Raw genomic sequence first — 15,364 nt, 5'->3', positions numbered from 1 at the left:
TCTGTGGATCTTGAATTCAGCAAGGTTAAGGTTTTTGTCCTAATAAGATTTTCAAGTAGGTGAGGTTTAAAAAAACAGCCTAAGAAGGTGCCGCTATGAGATGGATACAAAACTGGATAAATAAATGTGCTGAGAGTACCAATGAAGACCTCATTAAAACAGAATCACAGAATCCCAGAATGTTGGAGGTTGGAAGGGACCTCTGGGGATCCCCCAGTCCAACCCCCTGCCGAAGCAGGGTCACCCACAGCAGGCTGCAAGGACCACATCCAGGCGGGGCTGGAATATCTCCAGAGAAGGAGACTCCCCAGCCCCTCTGGGCAGCCTGGGCCAGGGCTCCGTCACCCTCAGAGGGAAGAAGTTCTTCCTCGGGTTCAGCTGGAGCTTCCTCAGCTTCAGTTTGTGCCCGTTGCCCCTTGTCCTGTCGCTGGGCACCACTGGAAAGAGTCTGGCCCCGGCCTCCTGACCCCCACCCTGCAGATATTTAGAGGCATTTCCAAGGTCCCCTCTCAGCCTTCTCTTCTCCAGGCTGAACAAGCCCCGCTCCCTCAGCCTCTCCTCCTAGGAGAGATGCTCCAGTGCCCTCCTCATCCTCATAGCCCTGCGCTGGGCTCTCTCCAGTAGCTCCTCATCTTGCTTGAAGTGGGGAGCCCAGCACTGGACACAGCACTGCAGATGGGGCCTCAGTGGGGCAGAGCAGAGGGGGAGGAGACCCTCCCTCGGTGGGCTTTCATTCGTGGCTGGAGTGGTAGCATTAGCTGTGTGTGGTAACGCTGTAAACGACACGAAGCTGGGAAGGACTGCACATACACTGTACGACAGGGTTAAACATCAGGAAGTGGATTTGATGACTTAAATACTGCCTGAAAACTGGTGACAGGACAGTAAGGACAGTGGTAAAGTTTTGTCCTCAAACAACTCTAGCCATCTGCAAGCATTGGAAGAATCGATTAGGTATAATCCAGAATTAAAGGAGCCTTTTCACGCTCACTGGTGACCAGTGATCTCCTGTGGGGAAAGGAGGAGGGGAGGCAAAAGTTTTGTTTGAGTATGTAAACCGGAAAGCAAAGTGCAGGCTGTGACGTAATCCTTCCGTTCCACCCCGTGCCGGTGAAGCTTCACTGGAATACCCATCGCCTGCTTGTGGTAGGACACTCAAAGTGATGTGAACCAAGCAGAGAGACTTTGAAGCAGAGCGGTCGGTCTCTGGAAAGTGTCATCAGGGAAGGCTGTGTGCCCTGAGAAGACCGAGGGGAGACTCAAGGAATTTACTCTTAAATATTGCTGCTGAGGCCATCCTGTTCTCCGTGGCCACTGGGAACAGCACAGAAGCACACGTTTAAATAGCAGGGACACCCAGAAAACGTTACAAAAATACCCTAAGCTAAAGCTTCATACGAGAATATATTGCTTGGGGCGGCTGTCGAGTCTCCAGGTAAATGCTTAAGAGCAAATTGGATAAACATCTGCTGGGAATAATCTGGGTATAACTCATAATGCTCAGAGTGAGGTGTATGAATTGGAGCCCTCAGAGTCCCTTCTAGCCCTGTCTTCTCTCGTGCGTGAGCTGTAATTACTAACGAGGTTTGTTCTGCGCAGCCTGCGCTGCGGGTCTCTGGCGGGGTGCGAGCGCTGCTTCGGGGAGGTTTTGCATCTTTATTGCGAGTCCGTAATAGTTGTAGCACTTGGAAACTCTTCAGAAACGACACCGAGGATGGGTCTGATGCCGTTACCGCTTCATGAATGACATCCGAAAGCATTCTACATATTTCGTATCACAAACGGGGCATGGGCCAAGTCGTTAAACTTGATCTGGCAGAGGGGTTTGGAAAATGGCAGGAGCAGAAATCGTAGCCGTAGCGGAAAGACGAGTGTGTTGCAGGTCTGTGCTGGGCGAGCCGTTTGTGTGCTGCTCTCGGGAGCCTTGCATGAAGCCCTGCAGTGATGGTTAGAGAAAGAGCTGAGCGATCGCAGAATCCCAGAATGTTGGGGGTTGGCAGGGCCCTCTGGGGATCCCCCAGCCCAACCCCCTGCCCAAGCAGGGTCACCCACAGCAGGCTGCACAGCACCGCGGCCAGGCGGGGCTGGAATATCTCCAGAGAAGGAGACTCCCCAGCCCCTCTGGGCAGCCTGGGCCAGGGCTCCGTCACCCTCAGAGGGAAGAAGTTCTTCCTTGGGTTCAGCTGGAGCTTCCTCTGCTTCAGTTTGTGCCCGTTGCCCCTTGTCCTGTCGCTGGGCACCACTGGAAAGAGTCTGGCCCCGTCCTCCTGACCCCCACCCTGCAGATATTTTGAGGCATTTCCAAGGTCCCCTCTCAGCCTTCTCTTCTCCAGGCTGAACAAGCCCAGCTCCCTCAGCCTCTCCTCCTAGGAGAGATGCTCCAGTCCCCTCCTCATCCTTGTAGCCCTGCGCTGGGCTCTCTCCAGTAGCTCCTCATCTCTCTTGAAGTGAGGAGCCCAGCACTGGACCCAGCACTGCAGATGGGGCCTCAGTGGGGCAGAGCAGAGGGGGAGGAGACCCTCCCTCGCCCTGCTGCCCACACTCCTCTGAATGCACCCCAGGAGACCATTGGCCTTCTGGGCAGCCAGGGCACGCTGCTGGCTCATGGTCACCCTGTCGTCCCCCAGCACTCCCAGTCCCTCTCCGCAGAGCTGCTCTCCAGCAGCTCAGCCCCAGCCTGTACTGGTGCCTGGGGTTGTTCCTCCCCGGGTGCAGGACCCTGCACTTGCCCTTGTTGAACCTCATCAGGTTCCTCTCTGCCCAACTCTCCAGCCTGATGATGTTGTGATTTCCTTTCCAGTGATGATGTGTTCCGGAGGAAGTACAGGTGTGGGCACATATTACAGTGATGGACCTTGGTTAAGACGTACAAGAGGGTAAAGAACACCTAAATAGCACTTGGAGGCCATATAATTTTTATGGAAATGAATTTTTTCCACGCTTTAGAAATTTGTAAATATGGGTTTAAGATACCTCATCAGTGCATTCATACAGACAAGGTGTATCCTTAAAAAGATCAAAGGTGGCCTTTGCTCGTTATTGTTTGCATCCTGGAATTGATTTCTGGAGTCAGGAACTTCCTGAGCAGCCAGAGAATAAAAAGTCGATCGAATTCCTCCGCATTTGGTGCCTGGCTGCTGAGTTGGGGCGTACTGCAACAGGCCAGCAGGCTCTGGTGGAGGTGAGGGGTGGCTGTCGTGCTGAAGCTCCGATACGTAATTGCCCGTGGGCGTTGCATCAGGCTCTCGGTGTTTTTAGGAGAAGGCGATTCCCTAGCCGTTTGTCGTAAAGCAGCTACATCGCGAAACAAGAAGAAGTGGGTTATTCCCAAAGCGATCCCGTGAGCTGCGCTGCGTGAGGCCAGCTGCTGGGCCAGGCTGGCGGCCTGTTGGGGTTATATCTGCTTTCCGAGCGCGGACAGAGTTTGGTGCAGGGGAAGAGCGCGCGACCAAGGCGAATCTGTTGGCCGCTGGCAGCCAGCGCCGCGTTCAGGAGAAGAGGCTTCTGGCTGAGGGGTTTCTCGAGCCAGAGGAATGCCTTGGCTTTGTGCTCGCTCTTCCAAACATTTGTCCTCTTGCTTTTTTAACCCACGTGGCACGGACAGTGTCCTGGGGTAAAGATTTCCGCAGCTTAACTGTGTGTCTGTTTTCAGCTGCCGCTTTGTAGTTTGCTTTGATGCTGAATTATTCCTGTACTGAAAGAGGCGGCCCTCCCCTCTTCCGTTTCCTCCTCATCTCGCTGGGAGAAGTCTGTTGTATCTATTTGCTGATTAAATCTTTTCCAGATTGAAAAGTCTTCCCATGCTTTTTTTTTGTTTTGTTTTGTGGAAGCCACTCCACATCTTTGATCATCCTTGCTGCACTTCTCTGTACCTTTTCTAGCTCTCCTGCGTGTGGTCTTTGAGATGAGGAGGAAGAACGACCAGAACTGTGTATAGCACAGGATTACAGATTGATGTAATTATTCCCATTTGTTCTCCTCTCCGTTCTTAACAATTCCTGATACACAGTTTGCTTTTTTTTGGCTGCATCAAGTTCGCTTTTTCAGAGCATTAAGTAGGACACGAGGATCTTGTTGGCGAGTGGCGACAGCCAGTCAGGAATGCGTTCCTCTGCATGTGCCGTTATTTCTCCGTATGCATCACGTGCCGTTCAGTGGCATTGAACCCAATCTGTCGTTTTGCTACCCGGTCGCTTGCTGTGGAGTTATTTGTGCCAGCTCTTCAGTCGGCCTGAGATTTGCCGCCGTGAATAACAGATGACTGAAAGTGTCACTTATGTCAACATTGCACCTTTTTTCCAGGGAAATTGTGAGTGTGTCAAACAGCACAGTCCCCTATGGCACTGTCCGATTACCTCCCTCTGTTAAAAGAATCAGACACTTGTTAACGATCCTTTTTTAACCTCTCACAGAATCCCAGTATGTTGGGCGTTGGAAGGGCCCTCTGGGGGTCCCCCAGCCCAACCCCCTGCCCAAGCAGGGTCACCCACAGCAGGCTGCACAGCACCGCGGCCAGGCGGGGCTGGAATATCTCCAGAGAAGGAGACTCCACAGCCCCTCTGGGCAGCCTGGGCCAGGGCTCCGTCACCCTCAGAGGGAAGAAGTTCTTCCTCGGGTTCAACTGGAGCTTCCTCTGCTCCAGTTTGTGCCCGTTGCCCCTTGTCCTGTCGCTGGGCACCACTGGAAAGAGTCTGGCCCCGGCCTCCTGACCCCCACCCTGCAGATATTTAGAGGCATTTCCAAGGTCCCCTCTGAGCCTTCTCTTCTCCAGGCTGAACAAGCCCAGCTCCCTCAGCCTCTCCTCCTAGGAGAGATGCTCCAGTCCCCTCCTCATCCTCGGAGCCCTGCGCTGGGCTCTCTCCAGTAGCTCCTCATCTTTCTTGAATTGGGGAGCCCAGCACTGGACACAGCACTGCAGATGGGGCCTCAGTGGGGCAGAGCAGAGGGGGAGGAGACCCTCCCTCGCCCTGCTGCCCACACTCCTCCTAATGCATCCCAGGATCCCATTAGCTTTCTTGGCAGCCAGGGCACGCTGCTGGCTGCCCACAGGAAGGGCATCCCCCTTTATCATGTGACAGCTTGGCTTTTCAGAAGTCCCCAGTAAGGAGTTTTCTTGAGCGCCTTGTTAGTAGTCTAAGTGGACCTTCTGAATTGGGTCTCCGCTCTGGGTGCTTGTTTATTCCTCTGGAGAGGTCAGTCTAACAGATTTGTGAAGCTGACTCTTTCTCAATGGGTGGTAACTCACCTTCCATCAAACAATTCTGCAATTTTCTCCTGATTTCTTTGGAATATCTGCCTTGGTGATCTGTAGTTTCCCAGATATTCCCCAGTAAAAGCAGGAAGAACACTTCCCACCTTTCAGCAACTGCAGTGGGACAAAAGGTTACACGTTACTTCTGTTGCTTGGTGCTGGAGTTCCTCTGGGTCTCTTGCAGTAATCCCCTCTGATCTGGGACCCTGGCTGGTGTAACGTCTCGCTCTGTAACCCCTTCACTGCACACCAGTCTGTGACAGAGCCTGCTGTCCCTCCTGAGAGGGTTTCAGCAGGGAAGCTTCCTCCCCCCTTGACTTCTCCTCTGTGAAGAGAAATTCAAGTTTTGTTTCACTTTCCTTCTACTGTTCTCTCTGTGTTCTGTCTCCTGATCATCTCTTGGCCCTACAGACTGGTGGACTCGCTGCCCACGGTGTCTAAATCAGCAGTTACAGTTAGTTCTGACGCCTGTTCCCAGCGGTTCCTCAGACTCCGTTTTGAGCTGCTCTAGAACGTTCTCACACATAGCGTGCAAGAGCCTCTCTCCTCATTTTCCTCGTCTGGACACTCTTGACTGAATTTTTTGATACATGAAAGGCATTTCTTCTGAGCTTCCCACGTAATAGCTCTAAGTAGCCTCTGTCCAGCCATTTTGCTCTTCTAATTCCCCTTAAGGTTTTTTTAAACAAACCCTTTTTTATGTACTCTGCCCCCCCGCCTTTTTTTTCCCCCCCCTTTGCTGTTAGGCAAAGCAGTGGGTTTTTATTTTGGACTCTGTTATTCCCGGAAAGGCCTAACTTTAGTTGTCAAATGAGATTTTCTTGTAAAAGCAGAGCCGCTGTCCAAACCTGCTTCGTTGTGCGTTGCTTGTTGGGAGTTTTAAATACAGAGTTAATTCAAGCACCGCTTGGGTCTGATCCTGCCGAGGTGATGCCACACATGAAGGAAATCAGGCCTAATGCTGTCTAACCAGGTGGTAGCTCGCATCTTTGTTCTTTTCTATTGAACCTTTGAAGGAATTAATCTGCAGCCTGTTTTTGTGTGCCCTGCCACAATGATGCCAACAGGGAGAAGCCTACTAAAGCCACCACACCTGCGCTGAGCTTGCCTGACAAGGTACTAGCTACAGAGCTAACCACGCAGCGAAAATAATGTTGGAAGAACCCTTAGTGGGCTGAGGAATAATGAATTGCTGCTGTTCTTCTTGGTAGAGAAGTTCAGTGAAAAATGTGTTTTGGGCGGCAAGTTCTGAACTCAAAACTGGGAGGAGTGGTGGATACAGCAGCAGGCTGTGCTGGCATCCAGCGAGACCTGGACAGGCTGGAGAGTTGGGCAGAGAGGAACCTGATGGAGCTCAACAAGGGCAAGGGCAGGGTCCTGCGCCTGGGGAGGAACAACCCCAGGCACCAGTACAGGCTGGGGCTGAGCTGCTGGGGAGCAGCTCTGCGGAGAGGGACTGGGAGTGCTGGGGGACGACAGGGTGACCATGAGCCAGCAGCGTGCCCTGGCTGCCCAGAAGGCCAATGGTCTCCTGGGGTGCATTCAGAGGAGTGTGGGCAGCAGGGCGAGGGAGGGTCTCCTCCCCCTCTGCTCTGCCCCACTGAGGCCCCATCTGCAGTGCTGTGTCCAGTTCTGGGCTCCCCACTTCAAGAAAGATGAGGAGCCACTGGAGAGAGCCCAGCGCAGGGCTCTGAGGATGAGGAGGGGGGACTGGAGCATCTCTCCTAGGAGGAAAGGCTGAGGGAGCTGGGCTTGTTCAGCCTGGAGAAGAGAAGGCTGAGAGGGGACCTTGGAAATGCCTCTAAATATCTGCAGGGTGGGGGTCAGGAGGACGGGACCAGAGTCTTTTCAGTGGTGCCCAGCGACAGGACAAGGGGCAACGGGCACAAACGGAAGCAGAGGAAGCTCCAGCTGAACCCGAGGAAGAACTTCTTCCCTGTGAGGGTGACGGAGCCCTGGCCCAGGCTGCCCAGAGGGGCTGGGGAGTCTCCTTCTCTGGAGGCTGGTGACAAGTGGTGTCCCTCAGGGGTCAGTACTGGGCCCAGTCTTGTTTAACTTCTTCATCAACGACCTGGATGAAGAATTAGAATGTACCCTCAGCCAGTTTGCTGACGACACCAAACTGGGAGGTGTGGTAGATACACCAGAAGGCTGTGCTGCCATTCAGCGTGACCTGGATAGGCTGGAAAGCTGGGCAGAGAGGAACCTGATGAGGTTCAGCAAGGGCAAGTACAGGGTCCTGCACCTGGGGAGGAACAACCTCATGCACCAGTACAGGCTTGGGGTGGACCTGCTGGAGAGCAGCTCTGCGGAGATGGACCTGGGCGTCCTGGTGGACGACAGGGTGACCATGAGCCAGCAGTGTGCCCTGGCTGCCAAGAAAGCCAATGGGATCCTGGGGTGCATCAAGAAGAGTGTGGCCAGCAGGACGAGGGAGGTTCTCCTTCCCCTCTACACTGCCCCAGTGAGGCCCCATCTGCAGTGCTGTGTCCAGTTCTGGGCTCCCCAGTTCAAGAAAGACGAGGAGCTACTGGAGAGAGCCCAGCGCAGGGCTACGAGGATGATGAGGGGACTGGAGCATCTCTCCTAGGAGGAGAGGTTGAGGGAACTGGGCTTGTTCAGCCTGAAGAAGAGAAGGCTGCGAGGGGACCTTATAAATGCCTACAAATATCTGAAGGGTGGGTGTCAGGAGGATGGGACCAAGCTCTTTTCAGTGGTGCCCAGTGACAGGACAAGGGGCAAAGGGCACAAACTGAGGCACAGGAAGTTCCGTCTGAACATGAGGAAGAACTTCTTCCCTCTGAGGATGACGGAGCACTGGCCCAGGCTGCCCAGAGGGGCTGGGGAGTCTCCTTCTCTGGAGATATTCCAGCCCCGCCTGGCCGCGGTGCTGTGCAGCCTGCTGTGGGTGACCCTGCTTGGGCAGGGGGTTGGGCTGGGTGACCCACAGAGGGCCCTTCCAACCCCTACTATTCTGTGATTCTATGAGGCTGTAAATACTGTTTCAGCCGTTTAGCTGCAGTGGAGGGAATGCAGCCTGAAATTGAATTTATTGAAGAGTTTCCACTTTTTGAATATGAAAAGTTCCCTTCTATGGAAAATACTCAACTGAGAACATACGGGCTGCTCTGGAGCAGCGTCAGGATTAACCCATTGCAGACACCAGCCTCCAGGAGGTTTGCGCACTGCTCATGATTTTCCCATAGGAAGCATTCTGTTCCCCCGTGACCTCTGTCCCCTTTCACAGCACAAAGCCCGTTATTCTTCTCATGGGAATGCAAGTGGAGAACAGGAACTTGGTCTTAGAGCTGATTGTGTAGCATTTCTATGAAGGGAGGGTAGCGCTTTGAGCGTATTTCTTGTTTTCCCACCTCTGAAGTCTTCAGAAGAACGCTTCATCCCTGGCCCTCATTGGAGGAGGATCCACAGTTGCTGAAGGGTGGGAGAATTGGGTTCCCGAGGTCCGTTCCTCTCTTCCTTCCCCTTCTCCCTTCTGCTGATGCTGGGATGTGAGAGCTCCTGCAGCAGCTGACACCAGTCATTTCACTGAGGGGATCGTGGTGGTGATAGCTTCTGGCATCTCAAGGATACGAACCACCTCTACAGTCCAACAAAGGGCAAGAAAATAGGGGTTTTTTTTTGCTGCTGTACGAACTGTCTAACATCTGGCTGTTTTCTGCATCTGCAGGGAAACTTTTTGATTTCATGTCTTTTCAGGAGGGCGTCTGTGGTGCTGAGTTTCTGCCCTTGTCGTGGAATCGTAGCTGCAGCGAGGACTGAAAAGAGGTCAGAGAGACATTTGCGGGTGGAGACTCATCGTCGGACGGTAGGCTTGCTATTGGCTTGCTTTTCTGCTTCATGAGTCCTGGGTCCAGCCCAGGAATGCATGAAATGCCGGTAGCCCTACGTGTGTGTGCGTGGATGCGTCCCCGTGGGCTGTGGCAGTGCTGCCACGTGGAGGAGGTGGCAAATGGCTTTGGAAAAGACATTGTCCTCTATCGACCCTCTGTTCTGTGGCTCAAGATCTTAGCTGGAGCCCAAATCAGAGTGTTTTTTCTCATTTGACCGTACAGTTTTGAAGTAGTCTGGCTTAATTTTGTCTCTAGCAGCGTCAGTCCTGCTGTCTCCGCTTGTTTTGTGATATCTTTGAAGGCAGAAGGTTGCTCCGCTGACTCTGCTGTCTCTGGGGAGCCTGCGTGGGGTTGATGGATACGTGGCAACGTGGGGAGGGTGAATTATTGCTAATGGTCCGTATGCCAGCCTTACCCTCGGGCGCTGAGGGACCAGCAGACAGATTGCTCTGCTCTCTTGGCAGCAGCAGGGAGCGACTGCGTGACCTTTATAAATCCTAATTTTTAGTGAACTCTTTCATCTTTCCTCTTCATTCATCGTCCTCTTTCCTTCCTCAAATACACAGCCTTGGCAGGAAAGCTGCTGAAGTTCCGCATCCGACCTGAGGCCGCTGCATCGATGTGATTTGCTGTGCTGTTCCCCTCGTGAAGATCAGGTATGTCAGAGAGACAGGTCACGCGTTCAAAATGTTATATCCCAGTGGGTGGTGGGGGCTTGCGGGGACAGAAGTACTGTGTTGGATCTGTTCCTGCTTTACCAAGCTCGGTGTTTCAAATGGAAAACGCTAGGTTAAAATTCATGTTGAAAGTTTAGGTGTAGGACTTTGCTGCAGGCAACAAGATGGAGCAAACTATTTTAAGTATTGATGTGTGAGAAAAATTACTACAGAGCAGTGTTTTGGTTTTTTTAAACCTATGGGTTTTTATTTTCCCCGCTCTTCACTAGCTTAGTAGTATCTTTTTGTGACTACCTAACACTAAGGCCTGGTCCAAGAACATTTTATAGAAAGCTGAGAATATACTTTAAAAAAACAGGTTAGCATTTATTAGAAAGAGAAAAGTTTTCACACATTGGATAATTTTGCCTGTAAGCTCACCGTGGGCTGGTGTTGTCTGAGCTGCTGCTGTCTGTCTACGAGATAGCTGCGTTTTCCTGCACTTTGGTGGTACAGGGAGGGCTTCTGCGCAGGCTGTAAAATGCTCTCAGGCAGCAATGTGAAGAATTTAGAACATGTAACTAGTGTTAAGTGAGATAAAAGCTTTTGTCTTGGGAGAAGTGCTATCGTTTAGCATCTGTAAGTTTATTTTTCCTGCAACAAGAAATTCTACATTTCTTCCTTTGCTGGTCAGTCGTGTTTTTGTAGGAATTTGCAGTAGAGCCAGCAAACTACAGAAGCAATAGGAGTTTTTTGAGAAGGTATAACCATCCCAGCAGCCACGAAACTATGGAATAGCCACCTCTTTCTTCTGGCACTTGAGGCACAGTTAAGTATTACCTTAATTTGGACTCTCTTGGTCCTTCCTCGTTTAGTAAGGAAATCACAGAATCACAGAATCACAGAATAGTAGGGGTTGGAAGGGACCTCTGTGGGTCATCTAGTCCAACCCCCCTGCCGAAGCAGGGTCACCCACAGCAGGCTGCACAGGATCTTGTCCAGGCAGGTCTTGAATATCTCCAGAGAAGGAGACTCCACAACCTCCCTGGGCAGCCTGTTCCAGGGCTCCGTCACCCTCAGAGGGAAGAAGTTCTTCCTCATGTTCAGCTGGAGCTTCCGCTGCTTCAGTTTGTGCCCATTGCCCCTTGTCCTGTCACTGGGCACCACTGAAAAGAGCTTGGCCCCATCCTCCTGACACCCACCCTTCAGATATTTGTAGGCATTTATAAGGTCCCCTCGCAGCCTTCTCTTCTCCAGGCTGAACAAGCCCAGTTCCCTCAACCTCTCCTCGTAGTGGAGATGTTCCAGTCCCCTCACCATCCTTGTAGCCCTCCGCTGGACTCTCTCCAGTAGCTCTTCATCCTTCTTGAACTGGGGAGCCCAGCACTGGACACAGTACTCCAGATGAGGCCTCACCAGGGCAGTGTAGAGGGGAAGGAGAACCTCCCTCGTCCTGCTGGCCACACTCTTCTTGATGCACCCCAGGATCCCATTGGCTTTCTTGGCAGCCAGGGCACACTGCTGGCTCATGGTCACCCTGTCGTCCACCAGGACACCCAGGTCCCTCTCCGCAGAGCTGCTCTCCAGCAGGTCCACCCCAAGCCTGTACTGGTGCCTGGGGTTGTTCCTCCCCAGGTGCAGGACCCTGCACTTGCCCTTGTTGAATCTCATCAGGTTCCTCTCTGCCCAGCTTTCCAATGCAAGAGGCTGTTCTGGTTCTGCGTCCGAGTGTTGCGAGCCGTGTGCTGGTGGGGGTGAGAAAGCTGCTGTCTGTACGTAGAGATCTTGCACTATTATTTATTAACTGTAGTGAAGTAGAACCGTACAGCGGGCTGCCGACAGTGTCATATTAAGACTGATTAAACGTGTGTTTAATGAACACTGCTGAGAGCATGAAGTGGCGGTTCAAGCCTCTCTGTGTAGAGGCAACGTCCCGGAGGATTAACCTCTGGAGAACACCTTGGCATCTGCTCTTTTCCTGGGGTCAAACGCTGGAACCAGTTGCAGAGAGGCTGTGGAGTCCCCGTTGGTGGAGGTACCTGAAACCTGACCAACCTGGCCCAGGTCACCTTGGGTGATCTCCAGAGGTCCCTGCTAACCTCTGCCGTGCTGCAATGCCTGTGATACTGTCTGGGTTCAGCTTCGTCACCTGGTGCAGAGTTGGCCACCACGAGCTCCTCGTTGCAGAAAAGCTTTGGAAGTAGAAAGTGGATCATCTGTTCAGCTCTCGGACAGGTGGGAAATCGAGGAGCCTGACCTACTGTCTGCTGGCGAGGGGTCATGGCGAGCCACAACTGGTTTTTATCTGGGGTTTGGAGGAAGAGCTGCTGGGGGCAGGCTGGTGAGGCTGGGAACAGGTAGTAGGATGTTAAGCGCTGATGCTGGTGCTTAATTACAGTAGAAAAGTTGCTTTGCCTCACGACAGTAGCCAGCATGGAGTATAATATGAATGAAGTCGTGTGTAACATAACATGGTTTCTAATCAGGATAAGAATCAGCTTGACAGGAGGTGGCCTTGGGGCTCTAAAAGTGCTGTGGGCATAGAATATTCTCTCTGCCTGTCTTGCGTTGTGAATCACAGAATCACAGAATGTTCGAGGTTGGAAGGGACCTCTGTGGGTCACCCAGTCCAACCCCCTGCCAAAGCAGGGTCACCTACAGCAGGCCACCTTGTCCAGGTGGGTCTTGAATATCTCCAGAGAAGGAGACAAGAGAAGGAATGAACAGCAAAGAAATGATTGTGCTTTCTCTTGGTGAGGTGGTAGGAGCACTTCTTCTGGAGTTGCAGCATGATGTACGAGAAGAAGTTTTGGCTACTTGAGAAACTCATCTGCAAGTCTGCGTGTGGCAGAGGATGTACACCCAAAAAAATATAAAGATATGGTGTATAACAGAATCACAGAGTGGTAGGGGTTGGAAGGGACCTCTGTGGGTCATCCAGTCCAACCCTCCTGCCGAAGCAGGGTCACCTACAGCAGGCTGTAGAGGACCTTGTCCAGGCGGGTCTTGAATATCTCCAGAGTAGGAGACTAACATAGTGTCAGAAAAAAAAAAATGAATTTTTTAGTCATAATTCCCTTCCTGCTTGTGGGTGAGGGAAGGGGCTTCGAGGGAAGCAGCCTGCCAGCGAGGAGCACTGTGGTGTGGTGACCTGCGTGGCTGCCTGGAAGCAAGCCATGGAGGAGTCAGCGGAGCCAGGGACGCTGGGCAGCAGTGGAGGACGCTGGCTCTGGCGTCCCGCGTTCACCTGGCTCACGCTGCTGCGTCAGCTCATCACAGGCGGGCAGGATCGTCGGGATTTGGTTCAGGACCTTCTCACCAGCTGAGCTGTGGTACGTGTGCGTGTCTGGAGCACGCTGATTGGGAAGCGTACGGAGTCCCTCATACAATGTGATCTGCTGTGGTGTGCAGTGAATTACCAATTAAACTATGGCAATCAGATTGGTTCAGCAACTGCTGTTCTCCTCTGTGTAACACAAGAATGGGGGGAAAAAAGGTAGATTCATTCACTCTTCTGTAACTATCCAGGTGCTGTGAATTTGTTATAATCCGGATTCTATTTTCTGTCTGCCGCGCTGCATTTCCAGTTTGTGGCCTTAGCGTGATGTTGCATCTCATATGAAACATTTGCAAGGCTGCAATGAAAAATCTCCTTTTCGAGGTGCAGAAGAGTAACCTCCGTGCAGGGTGTCCCTCCCCAACCTGTGCTCCCCGTCCCAGCCCTGCCTCAGCCAGCCCCTGGGCAGCATGGAGGGGCTGGAGCGTGTCCAGAGAAGGGCAGCGAGGCTGGGGAGGGGGCTGGAGAAGAAGTCTGCTGAGGAGCGGCTGAGGGAGCTGGGGCTGTTCCATCTGAAGAAGAGGAGGCTGAGGGGAGACCTTCTCGCTCTCTGCAGCTCCCTGCCAGGAGGGTGCAGTGAGGGGGGGTTGGTCTCTGCTCCCCAGGAACCAGCGACAGGACGAGAGGCGATGGCCTCAAGCTGCATCAGGGGAGGTTCAGCTTGGAGATTGGGCAAAATGTCTGTGCTGAGAGAGTGGTCAGGCCTTGGGCCAGGCTGCCCAGGGCAGTGGGGGAGTCCCCATCCCTGGAGGGGTTCAAACACCGTCTGGATGTGGCCCTTGGGGACATGGTTTAGCAGGCATGGGGGTGTTGGGGTGACGGTTGGACTCGATGATCCTAGAGATCTCTTCCAAACCGAATAATTCTGTGATTCTGTAGTTACCACGGGAAGTGCCGCGGCTCCATGAAACGTTGGGATGGGGTGTGTGCCTGTGGGAAAGCGTCTTGGCTGAAATCACGCTCGTGCATAGGTGGATTTGTGTAATCCCGGCAGTAATGGTGTTTGATGCTTCTGTAAATGGAAGGAAGGACTAGAGAACCTACGCAATGGCTTAATGTGTAGCTTAGTTTGGAATTTAAGAGGGTTTAAAAGCCAAACCTTGCTCTTTCACGCCTGCTGTTTGCTTTTGTTCCCTATGATTTATCTCTGAACTTCCTTGTGTGACAGTTTCTTGTACCTGAAGTGAACCAGCAATGCAACATCTTGTGCTGCAAGCGTAAGGAAACGTCCCGATGTCCTCTTGTCTCCAGTCAAATTTGCTCTTAGACTTGCAGTCATGCAGAAGGAAAGAAATGCTCTGAATGGGTTCTCCTTCAACCTTTGCCCTAAAATGAGAGGGTTTGTTTTGAGTTAGCTCACCTTTGTGTGCAAAAAGGACTTTGAGTAGGAACAGTTCCTGGTTTTACCTTTTGTGAGCACTGTTGTAGCATAAAGTTAATAAAGATTTCAGAATTTAATACGCAACCCCCCCAAAACTAATAAGCAAATATTAGTTTTGGGATGCTTAATGTTTTCTTCTTAATGAATGCTGATGTTTTGCATCAGGTGAAGCAAGTAAGCACCGAGATTCCCTCTGTGCAATTAGCAGAAACGGTTCCCAACGCAATGGTGATAACCAGAATTACTGTTACACGGTGGGGCTGGTCGCAGAGCCAGCCATGACGTATTTCCACCACCAAAGTGGGATGTAGGTGTTGTTCCCGAGTTACTCATGGAACAGGGATCGGAAGGGCTGGTCCGATGCTGATACCGCAGCAAGGTCCGGTCTGCTCGGTCATTTCTCTATGGACTGCAACCTCGAAGCTTGCGTGGACACCCCGGTCACTGGTTGGGGACAGGGAGGAGCTGCTGCTCCAGAGGCCTGCCTGCGTCGGGAATGGCGATTTATTTTGTACGTTAAGGTTGCAGTGGAGAACCAAATGCCGTGTACGTGACCTGCGGGGTGAAGCTGGATCTTGGGGGCTGCCCAGGCCAACGAGGAGCTGCCCAGGCCAACGAGGAGCTGCCCAGGCCAACGAGGAGCTGCCCACAGGAGGCACCCGGGGAGGCAGAAGTGGCCCCGCTTTACCAGCGCGGTGTCCATCTGAGCCTTCCTTGCTCTGAACGCTCCCACGGTGACGCTGTCTCTTCGGGAGGAGAGTTTTTCTTCATGTCTGACCTGTGCTTTGTGTTGCATATGTTACGTATATTCACTTGAATTTTTAAGTAGTCTAAACTTGGGGTTTTCTTGCCCCCTCCCCACTTCTGTGACTGGTTAGAATAGAATTG

General features: G+C 52.4%; 1 protein-coding gene across 6 annotated transcripts in view; it reads left to right on the top strand.

Annotated features, from left to right (window-relative positions):
* SCAP (SREBF chaperone) overlaps positions 1-15,364 on the top strand; it is a 78,194-nt gene that overhangs the window by 7,097 nt on the left and 55,733 nt on the right. For 5 of the 6 annotated variants that reach the window (XM_075419983.1, XM_075419978.1, XM_075419980.1 and 2 more), the window contains 2 exons: positions 8,969-9,077; positions 9,669-9,758. The gene's annotated coding sequence lies outside the window, so the exon portion shown is untranslated. Of the gene's footprint in view, positions 1-8,630; positions 8,713-8,968; positions 9,078-9,668; positions 9,759-15,364 lie in introns of those variants that run through there. The other variant, XM_075419982.1, reaches the window with a different exon arrangement.

Source organism: Opisthocomus hoazin, chromosome 4 (genome assembly GCF_030867145.1).
Source record: "Opisthocomus hoazin isolate bOpiHoa1 chromosome 4, bOpiHoa1.hap1, whole genome shotgun sequence".
NCBI lineage: Eukaryota > Metazoa > Chordata > Aves > Opisthocomiformes > Opisthocomidae > Opisthocomus > Opisthocomus hoazin.
The sequence above is the reverse complement of the archived record's forward strand: the minus strand, read 5'-3'. Positions and strand labels throughout refer to the sequence as shown.